We start from the raw sequence: 6,000 nt of genomic DNA, 5'->3' as shown, positions 1-6,000 counted from the left end.
AGTGGAGTGGGGGGGGGAGTGGAGTGGAGTGGGAAGAGGGGGGGAAAGAGAGGAATGGGGAGGGAAGAGGGGGGGGGATGGGGAGTGGGGGGGGGGTAGAGAGTGATGGGGAGTGGGGGGGGAAGAGAGGGATGGGGAGTGGGGAGGGAGAGAGGGAGGGGGGTAGAGAGAGAGGGGAGAGGGAGAGGGAGGGGGTATTGGGGGGGGGGGATATTGGAGGGAGAGAGCAGGGGGGGCGGGGTTTGGAGGGAGAGCGAGATTGGTGGGGGGGCGGGGGGAGGACCTGAGGCAGAGAGACGGACGGGGGGAGCAGACAGAGAGGGGGTGTGAGGGGGGAGTTCCGAGGGAGAGAAAGGGGGAAAGGAGTCGGGGAGAGAGGGGTTCCAGAGGGAGACGGAGGGTGGTTCGGAGGAGGGGTGGGGAGTAGGTCTGGAACTTGGGTGGAGTTGGGAGGGTCGGGCGTGAGTAGGTCAGGAACTTGTTTGGGGGGAAAGAATTTAATCCGTGAGGATGAGCCCTGTGATGCTTGGTAATTTCTGAAATAATACCTGCATGCATTTTTAATGGGTAGCACTGTAACAACAGCTTGCATTACTATTATACTTAACTTTCATTGCCTTTCAGTTCTCCCATATAGGTAGCTTAAGTCCATCTTCCATTTTCTTTTTCAACCTTTTTAACTGGTAAGTTTTGTTAATTTTCTGTTTCTTTTTGCTTATTTTAAGTTTCATGTTTGCTGCGCTGCTCTGTAGCCTTGTTGGTGTTCCCTGTGTCCCTTCCTGCTTTTGTTACCCTTCTTAGCTTTACTCCACTCCTGTCAAGCGCCCTGCTGCTCTTGGCCCTGCTTACTTAAGGCACCCCAGTGGCCATTTAATTTTTTTAACCCTTGACTTGGCCTTAGCTGCTGCCCCTGCTCTTCCGCCCTGTTCTTCCGCCCTACTCCACTCCTGTCCAGCACACCGCTGACAATACTAGCTGATGAGACAAAGATATAATCTGGGCAGAGTGCAGTCAGAGGTTGAGGGAGAAAGACTGAAGGCAGGAGTGTGAGACCAGCAGAGGGGATGACGTTTTGGAATCCAATATTAAGGAAGCGGTAACAGGGCACTTAAAAAATCATATGATTAGACAGAGTCAACATGGTTTTATGTAAGGGAAATCATGTTTGACAAATTTGAGTTTTTTGAAGATGTAACTAACAGGGTAGATAATGTGGAACCAGTGAATATAGTATATTTGGATTTCCAAAAGGCATTCAATAAGGTGCCACATAAAAGATTGTTGTCCAAGATAATAGATCATGGGGAGGGGGGTGGGGAGAACCCACCTACAAATTCTAGATTATCATTTCTGGCTCCTGAATCTGTAACATAGAAATCAGTAAAGCATGTAATATGAAAATATTTCAAAACATTATGGGATACATTCTGTGAGACGTGATGGAGAAGATGGTGCCTTGCGTACTGCCGAGGTATATTTGGAAAATCGCATGGCTGTGATTTTGTGGTCTGCACTGGCTTACCCTCCGTGACCTCAGTATGCTTTGATCAGCCTAGAATTCTTCAGAAAATGAACAAGAAAATAGGCAAGTTCATAAATATAGCAGCTGCACCCAAAGAAGAAATCAAATGGAGCCCCAATATTAATAAAAGGAATGAAACCTGTTCAATTATTGTTCACCATGTCAGTTTTTAATCTAGAAAGCACAAAAGGCCCAAAGGATTTGTCACTATGGTTTCAGAAGTAAGATAATGCCTCAAAATATCATGCAGTCAAGTGGCTACTATAATAGAGGTTGATTGTGTGCAAGTGAATCTGCACTAAGTTGATTGGCTAAGAAATAATGCACAGCTTTTAATGCAGTTAAGTCAATGCCTGCCTGTATTGGAACGTGTGTATAAATGGATCTTTATTAGTAAAGCTAAAAAAGAAAAATGATCCTAGTGTGATTACTAACTACTCAGTAAAACTATCCAGTTAATGTGACGCTAGTAACCAGGATAGTCATTTGGAATCGAGGAAGACTTGCTTCCACTCTTGGCATGAGTTCTTAGGTGGCTGTACAGTCCAATGCGAGAACCACAGTCTCTGTCACAGGTGGGGCAGATAGTCATTGAGGGAAGAGGTGGGTGGGACTGGTTTTCCGCATGCTCATTCCGCTGCCTGCGCTTGATTTCTGCATGCTCTCTGCGACGAGACTTGAGGTGCTTAGCGCCCTCCCGCATGCGCTTCCTCCACTTGGGGCGGTCTTTGGCCACGGTCTCCCAGGTGTCAGTGGGGATGTTGCACTTTATCAGGGAGGCTTTGACGGTGTCCTTGTAATGTTACTGCTGCCCATCATTGGCTCGTTTGCCGTGAAGGGGTTCAGATTAGAGCGCTTGTTTTGGGAGTCTCGTGTCTGGCATGCGAACTATGTGGCCTGCCCAGCGGAGCTGATCAAGTGTGGTCAGTGCTTCGATGCTGAGGATGTTGGCCTGGTTTGAGGAAGCTAATGTTGGTGCATCTGTCTTCCCAGGGGATTTGTAGGATCTTGTGGATACATCGTTGGTGGTATTTCTCCAGCGACTTGGTGTCTATTGTACATGGTCCATGTTTCTGAGCCATACAGGAGGGCGGATATTACTACAGCCCTGTAGACCATGAGCTTGGTGGCAGTTTTGAGGGCCTGGTCTTCAAACACACTTTTCCTCAAGCGGCCGAAGACTGCACTGGCACACTGGAGGCGTCGTCAATGCCTGCTCTTGTTAATAGGAGGCTCCCGAGATATGGGAAATGGTCCACGTTGTCCAGGGCCGCGCCTTTGATCTTGATGACTGGGGGGCAGTGCTGTGCGGTAAGGATAGGCTGGTGGAAGACCTTTGTCTTGCTGATGTTTAGTGTAAGGCCCATGCTTTCGTATGCCTCAGTAAATACGTTGACTGTCCTGGAGTTCAGCCTCTATGTGCGCAGACGCAGGTGTCGTCCATGTACTGTAGCTCGACGACAGAGGTTGGGATGATCTTGAACCTGTCCTGGAGACGGCGTAGTTTGAACAGGTTCCCACTGGTTCTGTAGTTTAGTTCCACTCCAGCGGGGAGCTTGTCAACTGTTAGGTGGAGCATGGCAGTGAGGAAGATTGAGAAGAGGATTGGGGCGATGACACAACACTGTTTGACCCCGGTCCAGTTGTGGATTGGGTCTGTAATGGATCCGTTGATGAGGATCTTGGCCTGCATGTCGTCTTGAGCAGGCAGAGGATGGTGACGACCTTTTGGGGGCATCCGAAACGGAGGAGGACGCTCCATAGACCCTCGCGGTTGACTGTGTCAAAGGCCTTTGTAAGGTCGAAGAAGGCCATGTATAAGGACTGGTGCTGTTCCCTGCATTTTTCTTGCAGCTGTCGCACTGCAAAAAATCATCTCCGCTGTGCCCATTAGGGGACGAAATCCGCACTGTGACTCTGGGAGGAGCTTCTCAGCCACGGAAAAGACGATTGAGGAGGACTCTAGCAACAAGCTTCCCAGTGGCTGATAATGGGGAGATTCCTCTGTAGTTGCCGCAGTCGTATTGTCCCCTTTTTTAAAGATGGTCACGATCACTATATCTCACAAACCTCCCGGCATGCTCTCCTCCCTCCAGATGAGAGGGATGAGGTCATGTATTCGCGCCAGTAGTGCCTCTCCGCCTTACTTCAGTACCTCAGCAGGGATTCCGTCTGCTCCCGAAGCCTTGTTGTTTTTAAGCTGCCTTATGGCTTTTTCTACCTCGTGCAGTGTTGGGGTTTTACTGAGGTGGTGGTGAGTAGTGTGCTGCGGGATGGAGTCAAGAACATGCGAGTCAAAGGCAGAGTCTCGGTTGAGGAGATCTTCGAAGTGCTCCTTCCAGTGGGCCCTGACTGCCTTGTCTTTGAGTGTTTCCCTTTTCTTGGCCAGCAAGTGGGGTGGGGCCTTGAGTGTTTGGGCCGTAGGTGGCCTTGACTGCGATGAAGAATCCTCGCACGTCATGGCTGTCGGCCAGCTGCTGTATCTCCTGTGCTTTCTCCATCCACCACCTGTTCTTTTGGTTCCGGTTTTTTGTTGGACCTCAGCCTTGAGCTGTCTGTAATGCTGCGTTGCTGCTCCCGAGTTGGGTTGTTGTTTGAGTCTCAGAAATGCCCTGTGCTTGCGATCTATTGGCTCTTGAATCTCCTGATCATTTTCATCGAAGCAGTCCTGGTGTTTCCTGGTTGAGTGACCGAGCGTCTCTTCGCAGGCACTGGTTATGGAGGCCTGGAGGGCAGACCAAGCACTGTGGGCATTCTTCATCTCAGGGTCATCAAGGCAAACCAGGTTAGCTGTGAGGCACTGACTGTATAGGGCTCTCTTAGCTGGGTCCTTGCCCCAGCATTTGCAATATTATAATCAGTTATGGACACATTATATTTCAAAGAACTGCGTTAGATTGCAGATGATCTAGAGATGAGTGATCATCTTTTGCTGATTTATTCTCTCTCCATTTTTTTCCTGATATCATGCCCTCAGTGCACTCAACCTTCTGTTTAAACCAGTTTATTCCTTCATGCATCTTACACATAGGACTACAAAAATCTTGTTCCTTAGGACTCTTCTCCTTGCTGGTCCAACCAACAGCAATTATTTCTTGCCTTTATATGGCTCCAGCTTTAGTCGTTAATGGAATTCAAGCCTCATTATCTCCTGTCTCAAATGTAACTCCCACCACTAAAACTGCCTCCCGGAAATTCCGTTTCCTCTGTCATGCCACGTACTTTTCCTCTCCATAACTCTTAACTTTTATTTTCTATAGCCAACTCTATCCCATATCTGATGAGGTCCTTCTATCACCTCGCACATTCTTCAACATAATACGAGAAAAAGCTTGTGATGTGACCTACAGCCTCCAAACTTTCTACTTCTTCTCTCTCATGCAACCTTTTTCATCTTTCTTTGTTTTATCAAAGCTCCTATCGTAAGTTCTTCTCTGAACGAACTTTCTTGCAACTCTTATACTAGAAATATATTATCATTCATGATATTCTTGTCTGCATCTTCATTGTGTTGAAAGCAAGACTCATTGCATAGTCTCCCACACCAAATTATGATTCCCATGCTACTGCCATAGACACAGTAAGCCAAATGGCTGCCTCCTTTGCTGTGAACTTTTATAGTTCTATGCTGGAACCATATAAATCTCCTCAAATGTCCCAGTGGGTAAAGAAACTGGCCAATGTAATGCATGCCATGGAGACCATTAAGTCTCCGGTTCAAACACCGGTCTGTGCCATGTTAGCAATTCTTAGCTGGGACTACATCCTGGGCTATGGAGCAAGAGATGGGCCACAGTTTCTACTCTATCAATATACAGTGATCTCTGTTGGTGGTAATAAGTTGTGCATCAGGTGAAATCAAGCCTTCCACAATGGCACTCACTGTCTAGATTCACACATCAACAATGGCCACTTCAGCAATGTGTAACCATAGCCAGAAAAGGCAGGATTTTCAGAAAAGTGTCACAAAAGCACTTGGTCTCAAATAGAAATCTAAGTTCAGTTCTCCTTCTCAATGGATATGTTACCTGGGGTTCAAACTGAGACACTAAGTTGTACTACCAAGGACAAAAGGTTAGAGTGAGTGATTGCTCCGATTACTAGACAGAGGAAGGTCTTATTGCAATCCAAAAAACCTAGTGACATTTGAGATGGATCACAACGTGGAGGAATGTAACCCAGAAGTCTAAAAATGAAGCTTTAACCTCAGATTTACAACTTTTAATGAAAAAGTTGACATGAGTACAAAATGGGATTTGGGATTTCCTATTTTTTTTAATCCTGGCTATCCTGGTAGTTGCCAACAGATATTTCGCCTCTCTTGTGTATTAAGAGTTTTAAGAATGTCTGCTAAATTTTCTTGGGGTTACATGTGTTGAGTAGCTAAAGGGATTATCTGAAATCTTGGCTTTCAATCATCAAAAAGTAACCAGAAATGAACTGTGAACTCTGTTACTTTCAGCTTTGTAAAGAAAGAG

The 6,000-nt window shown here is 46.9% G+C and overlaps 1 protein-coding gene across 1 annotated transcript in view; it reads left to right on the top strand.

Annotated features, from left to right (window-relative positions):
* Positions 1–6,000, top strand: part of pkp4 (plakophilin 4) — a 268,797-nt gene that overhangs the window by 207,234 nt on the left and 55,563 nt on the right. The gene's annotated exons all lie outside the window — the stretch shown is intronic.

This window comes from Pristiophorus japonicus, chromosome 3 (assembly GCF_044704955.1).
Source record: "Pristiophorus japonicus isolate sPriJap1 chromosome 3, sPriJap1.hap1, whole genome shotgun sequence".
In the NCBI taxonomy this organism is placed as follows: Eukaryota; Metazoa; Chordata; class Chondrichthyes; family Pristiophoridae; genus Pristiophorus; species Pristiophorus japonicus.
The sequence above is the reverse complement of the archived record's forward strand: the minus strand, read 5'-3'. Positions and strand labels throughout refer to the sequence as shown.